General features: G+C 39.0%; 1 pseudogene; it reads left to right on the plus strand.

Moving 5' to 3' along the window:
* The first annotated feature begins 6,168 nt into the window (after positions 1-6,168).
* Positions 6,169-12,685, plus strand: LOC113005263 (annotated as a pseudogene).
* The last annotated feature ends 431 nt before the right edge of the window (positions 12,686-13,116 follow it).

Below are 13,116 nucleotides of genomic sequence, written 5' to 3' on the forward strand. Positions count from 1 at the left end.
TTTCTCTACGATTTTTTTTGACCGAGTTACACTACTTTGAAGCTAAACCTGCATTTTTTACAAATGATATCCGTACTCCGTGAAAAATCATCGTAGACAAAAAATCAAAAAACCATTTTAAAGCTCGAAGTTCCAGCTTTAACATGCTGTTAATGGTTTTCAAAAATTTTCTCAATTTCTTAGTACTATGCCCCAAAAAAGATACACTGTTTTTTCCTTAAAATAACGTATTTTTAACAGCCTGTAGCTCAATAAAAAAATTTTTCTCGACAAATCCAATGCAAGTGCCATAAAGTATGACATTTTCTCTACAAAATGCTTTTTTTAAAGTTTTCTCTACGATTTTTTTTGACCGAGTTACAAGACTTTGAAGATATACATTTTTTACAGTACATTTTTCCGAAAAATGACGTCTACCGCCGACATTAGCATTACCCAATGTGCACCACGTGGAGGTTGTCGGTCGGATTTTTGCACATCGTGTGTGTGTGTGTGAGTGTGTGTGTGTGTGTGTGTGTGTGTGTGTGTGTGTGTGTGTGTGTGATGTATGTATCACAGCAGAGATAAGGACCCCGCAGTTCGTCACTTCTGCAGTATTTAATGACTCCAAACCCTCTCTGCTGTGTGTGTATGCGCTCGCGCGCATGAGAGTTCAATAGTGTGTATTTCCTCCTCTCTGATCAATTACTGCTTGCAAGCGTTCTCGCATATTTATACATCTTGCAATACGATCTTGCGGAATGTTGTGCCAAATTTCCGTTAAAATTTCTCCCAATTCTTCTAAATTTCGCGGCTGTTCCTCGTGACGCCTTAATCGTCGTTCCATTTCATCCCAAATGTGCTCGATTGGATTTAAGTCCGGGCTATTGGCGGGATGATTTAACAGTCTAATTGCGTGTCGTTGAAAAAAACGTCGCGTTATATTCGCCGTATGAGGTCGAGCGTTGTCCTGCATAAAAATAAAGTTCCGACAGGTTCGATTTAATAGCAAAACATGTGGTCGTAGAATATCGTTGATATAACGAACACCCGTCATTGCCGGAGGTGGCAGGATCACTAGATCACTTCGTCTTGTAAGTGATATACACCCCCACACCATCACGGAACCGCCGTTGTAGGATCGTATTGGCATAACGCAACGTCGATCATAGCGTTCATTTCGTCGACGCCAAGTACGTATACGAGCATCATTGCCATAAAGGCAAAAACGTGATTCGTCGGGGAAATATACATTTCTCCAATCCCTAGCGGTCCAATTTATGTGATCGCGCGCAAATTGATAACGTACTTGGCGATGTACGAGTGTGAGTCTTGGTACTTGTGCACGAACACGAGAACGAAGACCGGCTTCTCTCAAACGGTTGCGAATTGTTTGTTCGCACACATGGCGCAAATGAATGTCATTACGAATGTTTCTTGCGGTAATTATTCGTCTTTCTAATGCATAACGAACAATGGCTCGATCTTGTCTATTTGTCGTTAATCGAGAACGACCACTACCTTCACGTCTCGTGTAATTTCCCGTGTCTTGATATCGTAACCAAGCTCTACTCACTACGGACACAGATGCACCAATATCTTGCGCCACATAACGCATACTAAAACCTTGTTGCAAAAGCGCAATTATGCGTGCAACTTCTACGGCCGATAAATGTCTATGCGGCATTTTGAAAATTCCGTGTCGCTTATCACACTGCGAGAATCGCCGGCGTACTAAACAAAATTTTATTGTATTGAGCATGCAATGTTTACATATGGTCATCTTTGTCTAAAAAGAGATTTTTTTTAGACTAAGACGACTATATGTTTACAGTTCACAGGATTGGAGAAATGTATATTTCTCCGACGAATCATGTTTTTGCCTTTATGGCAATGATGCTCGTATACGTACTTGGCATCGACGAAATGAACGCTATGATCGACATTGCGTTATGCCAATACGATCCTACAACGGCGGTTCCGTGATGGTGTGGGGGTGTATGTCACTTACAAGACGAAGTGATCTAGTGATCCTGCCACCTCCGGCAATGACGGGTGTTCGTTATATCAACGATATTCTACGACTACACGTTTTGCTATTAAATCGAAACCTAACCTAACCGAACCTGTCGGAACTTTATTTTTATGCAGGACAACGCTCGACCTCATATGGCGAATATAACGCGACGTTTTTTTCAACGACACGCAATTAGACTGTTAAATCATCCCGCCAATAGCCCGGACTTAAATCCAATCGAGCACATTTGGGATGAAATGGAACGACGATTAAGGCGTCGCGAGGAACAGCCGCGAAATTTAGAAGAATTGGGAGAAATTTTAACGGAAATTTGGCACAACATTCCGCAAGATCGTATTGCAAGATGTATAAATATGCGAGAACGCTTGCAAGCAGTAATTGATCAGAGAGGAGGAAATACACACTATTGAACTCTCATGCGCGCGAGCGCATACACACACAGCAGAGAGGGTTTGGAGTCATTAAATACTGCAGAAGTGACGAACTGCGGGATCCTTATCTCTGCTGTGATACATACATACACACACACACACACACACACACACACACACACACACACACACACACACACTCACACACACTCACACACACACACACGATGTGCAAAAATCCGACCGACAACCTCCACGTGGTGCACATTGGGTAATGCTAATGTCGGCGGTAGACGTCATTTTTCGGAAAAATGTACTGTAAAAAATGTATATCTTCAAAGTCTTGTAACTCGGTCAAAAAAAATCGTAGAGAAAACTTTAAAAAAAGCATTTTGTAGAGAAAATGTCATACTTTATGGCACTTGCATTGGATTTGTCGAGAAAAATTTTTTTATTGAGCTACAGGCTGTTAAAAATACGTTATTTTAAGGAAAAAACAGTGTATCTTTTTTGGGGTATAGTACTAAGAAATTGAGAAAATTTTTGAAAACCATTAACAGCATGTTAAAGCTGGAACTTCGAGCTTTAAAATGGTTTTTTGATTTTTTGTCTACGATGATTTTTCACGGAGTACGGATATCATTTGTAAAAAATGCAGGTTTAGCTTCAAAGTAGCGTAACTCGGTCAAAAAAAATCGTAGAGAAATTTTAAAAAAAGCATTTTGTAGGCAAAATGTTGTAGTTTATGAAGCTTTACTTGAATTGTTCGAAAAAAATTTGTTGGTCGAGCTGCAAAGTGTCAAAAATACGAAATTTTAAGGAACAAAACAGGGTGTGCTTTTTTACTGCATAAGACAAGGAAGTTAAAAGAATTTTGAAAATCTGCTGATAGAGCGTTAAAGTTGGATCTTCAAGCTTCAAAATGCTTTTTTTATTTTTTATCTACGATGATTTTTCACCGAGTTACAGTCATTTGAAAATAGCCTAATTTTTGGTGTCTGGAAAGTGTTCCCTATTTTCTTTTGAGTAGTGTATATATATAAAATATATATATATATATGTATATATAAATGTGTATAATCGTAATTGTTAACCTCGAGCTTTGTATCACGAGTCTGCGGATTTTTCGTTTTTTTTTATTATTACTAAATTGCGCTCCCTAACAGCTCTAAATTGTAATAAATTACTTTTACATAGAATTAATTTTTTCTCTTATATATATTTATCTTTCATATTTTCTTTTAATAAATCGATGATTGATTATAAGGAACTTGATTAATTTCTCAACCTCACTCATCATCCCTCGCTCTATTAAGCCAACACTAGGTCCGATCCCGAGGTAAAGCAATTAAATTTGCTGCCTCAAAATAGGACCGAGGGACGCGGAACACCCTGAATGTTTGTCATTGGGCCCCCCGCTGTGGACCCATTGCCCCATACATTCTGGGCTGTCGATGCGGCCTGCCTGTGCCTCGTGGGCAAGTTGTTACGTCTCTCTTTTCTCCCTCCATGTCTTACCTATCCTTTTTTTTTTATAGTTGGGAAACGCCTTTATGGGTCCCCGGTCCTGTGGGGACAGGAACGCGGGGTATGTGAGACTCGTCGACCTGACTAGCCGACATACTCACTAAAACTCAACTTTTTCCGGCGTCTGGGCTTTGGACGGATCGCGGGATCGAACTAAGCATGCACCGCGGTCCGTCCAGCCCAAACGGGTCCCCGCCCGTGAGAGCGGAAACCCCCCTCCGGAGTTAGCGGCCAGAACTCGACCGAAGTCGAGCTCCAGCCGCCCGAACCGGGACGCCGGGAGTGCGTCGGATCCCCTTGGGAGAGGGGCCCTAGGTACGCACTCCCGCATCCCAAGCCCCGAGACGGGTCAGCCGGGCAACTACCCCGCCGCTGATTCCGCCCAAGGCGTACCTCCTCAACGGTGGGGAGGGTAGGACCCTCTGTCCGGTCTAGCCGGCGCTGTGAGGGTCTCCCCTTCCCACCGTTCCTTCTCGGCTCGGCTCAAACCCCCTCCCGAAGGGGGGGGGGGAGCAAAATGAGCAAAATGAGCCATCGCGCCGGCTGCTCCCCTGGCACCGACATAGTCGATACCGTGAAAAGCAGCCAGCGCTTCTCCTGTGAGGAGAGAGGAGGGCGACGAGTCGCCCCCCCTAGACCTTCCCGTTGGGGGGGAGAGGGAGGAGGAGGACCTACTGATTGATTTGTTGCAGGTACACCCTCCTCCGTCTCCCCGCCCTTCTCCTCCTCTCGGGCGGGGCGTCCGGCGCATCCTCGCGCACCCGCTCTGCCGCCTCCTTCCGCAGCATTACGGTACTGCAGAAGGAGGCGAATGCACCCCATTTCTCCGGGCCCTCGAGAATGCCTCTCACCACTGTGGGAAGGGAGAGGTCGGCCCCCAACACAACACTGCCACCAGAGCACGGCGCTCGTCAGCCCATGCTGGGCACTCCTCCAAAGTGCGCCGTGTCCCTGGGCTCCGGACAGTGGTGGCACCTTGTGGTGGCCTCCCGTCCGGTCCTCTCGTGCAGGTGCTCCCCGAAGCAACCATGCCCGGTAAGCACCTGCGTCATGTGGAACGAGAGGCCCCCACGACCCCTCCCCACCCATCGATCGAGCACAGGCCCGATCGCCTCCGTGACCCTGAGTCCGGCCTTGGCATGAGGGACCCTCTCGTGCCAGTGCCGGAACTCATCCCTCTTAGCGCGGGCTCTCCTCTCGAGAAGCGACTCGTGCGCCACCGGCCCGAGCCCGCGGGCGCGCTTCTCCTTCCAATTATAGACCTCCTCTAGGGAGCACGCCATATACGGGGCCGAGCCCGCGAGCACACAAGACGCCTCCCGCGGCACGGTGCGGTACGCTCTTGCCACCCTGATGGCCATTTTGCGCTGTGCGCCATGGAGCAGCTCCATGTTTCTTGTGGAGGCCACCAGGGAGCCGCACCAGACCGGCGCTCCGTACAATGCGATGGAGCGCACCACCCCCATGTAGAGGCGGCGCGCCCCCTTGCCGGGGCCGCCGAGGTTGGGCATTATGCGGGCAAAACTTTGCACCGCAAGGCCCAACCTGGCGGCCATCCATGCCCAGTGTGGCCCAAATGTCCAGTGCGAGTCGAGGATCAGCCCCAGATATTTCATCTGGGACTTCATCTCGACCCGCACACCGTCCACCGGGATCCCTCTCCAAGGTGGCCCTTTCTCGCGAGGCCCCCCAAACCAGAGGGCCTCTGTCTTGTGGAGGGCCACCCTCAAACCGAGTTGTCCGATCCGCCTAAGAACGAGCGGCAGCCCTGTCGCTACTCTGCGTCTCACCTCACGCCAATCATATCTCGAGACGATCGCTAGGGTGTCGTCAGCATAACATACTAACGACACCCCGGCGGGCGGGTGCACCCCCAAAACGTGCTCATAGGTCACGTTCCATAGGGGGGGCCCAAGCACCGAACCCTGTGGCACCCCCCTACTGACCACTCTGTGCATACACCCGCCGTCCCGGTCGGCGCAGATGATTGTGCGTCCACAGAGATAGGCCCCGATCACCTCCTGTAGATAGGGAGGGACCCCCTTTCTGCAAAGGCCCTCCCTAATCTTTCCCCAGGGTAGGGTGTTAAATGCGTTGCGTATATCGAGGCTGATCGCCAACGCCACCCCACACCGGGAAACCGCTCTGTCGACCAGGGATTTCAACCGCCGTATCGCGCCGACGGTTGATCTCCCCTGTCTAAAACCAAACTGGCAATGTGCCAGATCGGGACCTATCTCTGTCATGTGCGTCATGAGGCGAGACGCTATTATTCTCTCGAATAATTTGGCCACCTCTCTGAATGTCTTACCTATCCTATTTCAACCCTGGACGTAACAATATATATATATATATATATATATATATATATATTAATTATACTTATATATTATAGTATCCCAACAAGCACTAAATTACAGTTATATAAATGTTAATTGTAATTTTCCACTCAACAATGTAATAACTGTTATGTAACAAGTGTGTTATATAATACTTATATTATTGGGACATTACATACGAATCTATTTTTATCCAATTAAAGTTGAAGGGAACCTTGAATCCATTTTAATCTATAAAGTGAAATCGAAATTACTGAATTTCTATATTTTTTCAAATCAAAATTGAGTTATGCCGGCTGTAATCTATTTTAATTCGACCATAATCTAGGATTCAAATGATTTAATTGCTGTCTTTTAATCTAAAATATATTCAAATAAATTAAAATGGATTACAAATTTTCAATCCATTTCCGTTTACTAGAATAGTAGTATTAAATAGTATCTAATAATTAATATTTTTATTAAAGGTTTGCAGGTAACAAAAGTACTATTAGGGAGCAGCAGTTTTAATATGGCAGAATCCACATTTCATCTTATTTGCGACAATATTATGGATTTTTTGTATAATTTAGCAGGATTTGTTATAAAATTTCCTGAAACAATAGAAGAAAAAACAGAAATTTCAAAACAATTTAAAAATATAAGTAAAAAATAAACATTTCTATAAATTACACATAAAAAGTATTAAACAAGAATTTCTGAAAAATAATACAGATCCCACATAGAAATTGACCTCCAGTGGATGTCCATCGCCCTTCTATACCTCCATGGGACGTCTATCTCCATGGTGGAAGTCAGATGGACGTCTATTAGAAGTCCATGAAACCTCCATAGCTCCATGGGATTTTACTTCCATCATGGAAGTTAGATGGACGTCCATTAGAAATCCATAAAACCTCCATAGCTCCATGGAATTTTACTTCCATCATGGAAGTCAAATAGATCTCCATTAGACATCCATCCAACCTCTATAGCTCCATGGGATTTTATTTTCATCATAGCAGTCAGATGGACATCCATTAGAAGTTCATGAAACCTCCATAGCTCCATGAGATTTTACTTCCACCATGGAAGTTAGATAGACGTCCATTAGAAGTCTATAAAACCTCCATAGCTCCATGGGATTTTACTTCCATTATGGAAGTCAGATAGATCTCCATTAGACATCCATTCAACCTCCATAGCTCCATGGGATTTTACTTCCATCATGGAAGTCAGATAGATCTCCATTAGACATCCATCCAACCTCCATAGCTCTATGGGATTTTACTTCTATCATGGAAGTCAGATAGATCTCCATTAGATATCCATCCAACCTCCATAGCTCCATGGGATTTTATTTCCATCATAGAAGTCAGATGGACGTCCATTAGAAGTCCATTAAACCTCTATAGCTTCATAGGATTTTACTTCCATCATGGAAGTCAGATGGACGTCCATTAGAAGTCCATAAAATTTCTATAGCTTCATGAAATTTTACTTTTATCATAAAAGTCAGATAGATTCCGTAAAGCATATAATGCGCATGACGTTATCCTTGTTGATCATTAGAAGTTAAACAAGGATAAAATGTTATATTACGTATATCATGCGCTCTCTGTACGGAATTTGATCATTATCTCTTTATCAAAACAATTATGCAACTAATTTGTTTATAACAATTATAACAACTATGACAATTAAAAAAGCGTCATATATGTTTTTTTAGTAATTTTTCTCGGTGAATCGATTGGCGCAATCAGTTCTCCTCTACAGTCAGTTTTGACAATTTGTTTATAACAACTAATTGCAAAATTAACTTTGGCAACGGGCTTTTTACGTCATTAATGTTTTTTCATGCTTTGATACTATTTCTAATTGTTGTTTTTTGACTGATTTGGCCATGGGCAGAAACAAGTTTTAATTATTTATATAATTTATATTAAAAATATCTAAGGCTAAATAAACAAAAGGTTAATAAGAGTGTTCGCGCGATACCCAAGACGCCAGTTTTTTCTTGTTCAAATCAGCTTTACTTCAAATATAACTTTTTATTAATAATCTCACAAGTGTACGTTTAGCTCAGTGTTAAGATACTAGGTTATCGTTCCGAAGATCTTAGGTTCGAATCCCGCCGGCGCCGATGCGTTTCAAAAATTTATAAAATAGTACTTGTAATAGTAATTGTAATTAGTAAATTAAAATGTTATATGTGAAACAGTGAATACAGATTAAGCTATAAAAATAATAAAATTTGTTTAAAAAAAAATTTTTTTTACCGTCCATTAGATGTCCACTGAAGGTCCGAACTTCCACGGTACACGTCCATTAATAATCTAAGTAACATCTGCTGAGACTCCATAAAGCCTCTACTAATAATCCACGTGACATCGGTTTGTCATCCACTAAGGCTCTATGAACCCTTTATTAATGATCCACGTAACGTCTAATGGACATCCGTTGTTAACGTCTAATGGACGTCCAATGGACGTGCGCAATGCGGAACTGTGGATGTCTAGTGGCCGTCCATTGGATGTTTATGGGACGTCCACTGGAAGGTCCGTACTTCCACGGCAAACGTCCATTAGACGTCCATTGGAGGTTTTAGTTCTATGTGGGATTTTTTTTAGTTAAAAAATATTTTTTGAAAAAATTATTTTTATTTAATAAATTATTTGTCGAATAACTAATATACACAATGTTTGATTAAAAAATATTTAAATACAATTGTAACGAATTAAAGGAATTGATAACGCTTTCTCGACTACTTTTAATATAAAAAAGAATTTTAATATTAAAAGTAATAATAAGTAAGTAATCAAATATAAAATAATATATGATTCTTCAGATTAATGGTTTTCCTGGAATTCTTGGGTGCATAGATGGTACTTACATTCCAATACGTACACCTGTTCACAAAATCAAGTCGACATACGTAAATCGACATGATATGCCTTCTTTGACACTGCAAGCAATATGTGATGCAAAGATGAGGTTTCTTGATGTTTTCACAGAGCCACCTAGTAAAGTTCATGATGCACGTGTTTTTAAATTATCTTTCATAAGTAATATGTTGCCAAATATATGTGAGAATGAATGGCATTTATTAGGCGATGCTGCCTATCCTTTAAAAAAGTACTTGATTACTCCTTATCGAGATTATGGAAACTTGACAGAAGAGCAACGAAATTTTAATTGCAAATTGTCTGTCTGTCGGGTAAAAATTGAGAATGCCTTTGGTTTATTAAAAGGCCGATTCAGACAATTAATGAGATTGGATTTTCATACAATTCAACGTTGCTGTAAATTCATTATAGTTTGTTGTACATTACATAATTTATGTATTATTCATGAAGATGAACTAGATGAATTGTTAGAGAAAGTAGATGAACAATTTCAAAACATCAACAATAATTTAGAAGTAGGTAGAGATAATGATACAGCTGCAGGTAAAGAAAAAAGAAATTTTTTAAGTGAAATATTACTTTAATTCCAACATACAGAAAGTTTTTTAAGTGTTGAAACATATCACATTTAATTCTTAAGGTTGGTTTATTTTGATTTTTTTATCTAAAACATTATTTAAATATATACATATATTTAAAAATATTGTATTTAAATACTTAAGTATAATAATACTGCATTATATCACGCATATAACATAATATATTAAATGTATATATGTATACTTTGTACTGTAACATTTTTATCTTTTATCTTTAATAAACTATTAACTCTATTAATATTTTTATCTTTTTTGAACAAAACAAATCTGACTATAATGAATAATAAAAATAAAAAACTTTTAATATTTGTATTTAATCCTAAATTAAAAAAGAATAACTTTAACTTACGTATTTTTCTTATTTTAAAAGTAAAAATAATTTTTTTCAAACTACTTATATAATATTATTATGTGTTTAAAAATAACAGAAAATTAATATGGAAAACTTATATTCTTTCTTTTATAATATATATTTTATAACATAACAAATCTTAGGAATCCTTACATTTTCTTTTTAAAGAAAACTTTTTAATAGTTTCATTTTCTCTTCGTGTCGTTCTTGCTTTTTCTTGGTCTTTATAAATCTAAACTAAAGTTTCAAGTATGCTGGGCTTAGCTTTTTTTTATTATATTGGAAGTTTTTGATAAATCTGTATTTTTAACATTAATTACAACATTACTTGCACTTTGTAATATTTCTGGCTCTACACTGTCATCTTTACCAGCAATCTTTTTAATTTCATTTTCAAAATTTACTTTAATTCTTTTTGATCTAAATGTTGAATTATTTTTCTCACTAATACGTTTTCTTCTAAGAATTGTTTTATAACGATTTTCACATTGGATATATGTTTTTCGTATTCCTAAAACTTTTTCTAAATCTTTTGCAATTTCTATCCACATTAATTTTTTATTTTTAAAACGTTTCATTGGACCAATCAATTCCAAATAATCAGCATATTTATCTAATATCAATCTACTGCTTTCATCTGACCACTCATCAATGTTGCTTGAAGTACTTGCACCCAATTCATTGTTTTCATTAACATCTGGAGATTCTTGTGTTTCGTTAGGGATTTCATATCCAGCCTGTAATAAATTTTCTTTATCCAGTACAAACAAATTCTATGACAAAAAAATGTAACAACAAATTAAATTAACAAAAAATGGCAATATCAGTCAAAAACAGTTTTTAATGATTTAATAACTTTTTAGGTAAATTTATAAACATTTACACGATTTTCCACTGTGCGCGGTATGTTTCTCCGGACTTAAAACACTTCTTTTTAACAAGAATCTCGATAATACCCTGATAGCCATGCATGTTTTGCAAAATCAGACAACTTAATGCTGAGCATGAATTTTCGACCAGTTGCTGTGTATTTGCTGAAAACGTAACGCATAGTCTTACATATTCAACAACATGAGAGCAGATTTGAGACATTTTATGTCAGCAGATTCAAAGCAAACAAAAAGCAACTGTTGCTTAATTATTTTGTTGCCAACAAAATAACTTCTATTCGTGGAAAACATTTTGCTTCATCAATCATTTTCAACAACATAAGAGCAACGTGACGACAATAAAAAAAGATAATGATGCTGTGCTTTTGTCGTGTATTTGTTAAAAACATTAAATATATTAATTAATGTCTTGTAGCCAAATAAAATGTCGAAAATGATTTTTGTGTGTGTGCGCGCGTGTGCGTATGTGGTTCTCTGCCGCAAATTTACTTTAGAACACTATAGAAATGTCTATAGTTCTAAATGTGTTTTTTGAAACAGGTATTGCATATACGGAATGGGGTTCTCCTTATATGATTTTTATAATTTTTAATAAGATAATGAACATACGTATTACCTTATTAAAAATTATAAAAGTCGTATAAGGAGAACTCCATTCCATATATGCAAACTTGTTTCAAAAAAACATATTCAGAACTATAGACATTTCTATAGTGTTCTAAAGTAAATTTGCGGCAGGGTTGTGTGTTTGCGCTAGCGTGTGTAATGTAATAAATAAACAGGAGTAAATTAGTTATTTACTTGGCTGTCAGATCGGATTGAAATGGATTTAACAAATGAGTGCTGGCGTCACCGCTAGGCGGCCACGCCGCGGGAGATTTTCTCGTGAGTCGAGTGCGGCCACAGGCGTTATATTTAGATGCCATCGCGGCGGACACTCCAGCTCATACTTCCGTAAGCTTTTAGGACTTGCTTATTGTAAGCTCGAGACAAATACTCGCTCTTATTTTTTTCAAACGTGACGTGTGTGTGTGAAACATTAGTCCACATAAAATTTTATATTTTTATATGTAAATAACAATTTGTATTGTTATTTAATCTTGTACATAAATTAAATGTTTAATTTAAATTTAATTCTTTTTAACAAAAAGGATACAAAAAATACTTTTTTGTAAACTAAACATTTATTATGTTTACATTAATGTATTCTGTTTTAATAAATCTATCTAGATTCCGATCTTATTTTCAATCGGTGTTAATAATGTATTTTTGATGTAGAAATCTCGATCGATTCGGATTACTTTTTTTAAATCGGTTTTATCGCACATTTTTGGCAGGGTGGTGACAATTCAGCAGAAAGAAGAATTAATTAATTTATTTTTTATATATTTGAAAAAAAAGTACAAAATATATATTTAACCGTTTTCGACATGTTAAATTTTTGCTGAAATTTATGACTTAGCACATGTTGTTGGCAACTTGCTCTCATGTTGCTCTTTATGTATAGCGATAAACCATTGACAGCAAATACGCAGCGTATTGGCAGCAAAACGTGCTGAATTCATATGATGTCAAACCAAAGGCAAATGAGACACACACCTGGTTCTAAATTTACTGAAAACTAATGCCCTTTGTTTTCGGCAACATTACAGCAACAACACAGACAGGCGGCTATCAAGCAACGCAGATCATAATAACTATGTAAAGTTGCAAAGGCTAAATGTCCAGCACAAAATTTCCGTAGCGTACCGTGAAGAACGTCACTACGACGTAGTATGTACTTTGAAATAGATTCAAATGTTTGTACTCCGCTCTCTGGAAGTGCTGGATCTCGTATATGCTAGTAAAGGCACAAAACGTAGCACTATAAAGCATCAACTGTTGACTTAATGCCGATTGGGACTTCTGCATTCCTTGGTATAGGTCGTTGAACATGTTTTTCAAAGAATGCTTTTGTTACGTCCAGAATTCTCGAAATAAGTCTCTCGGGTCGGTTGGCAGGTAGAGACTTAGAGAAATAATTCGAGCGAGGTAGGAAGGACGGAACAGGCCTAATCTCTCGCACACATGTCTCCGGGCGAGTGCGACGAGTCGAATGCGTCAGGTGAGTCAGAATGTAGGTCAGGTGTCGAGAAT

The sequence above is a fragment of the Solenopsis invicta genome, chromosome 13 (genome assembly GCF_016802725.1).
Source record: "Solenopsis invicta isolate M01_SB chromosome 13, UNIL_Sinv_3.0, whole genome shotgun sequence".
Lineage (NCBI taxonomy): Eukaryota > Metazoa > Arthropoda > Insecta > Hymenoptera > Formicidae > Solenopsis > Solenopsis invicta.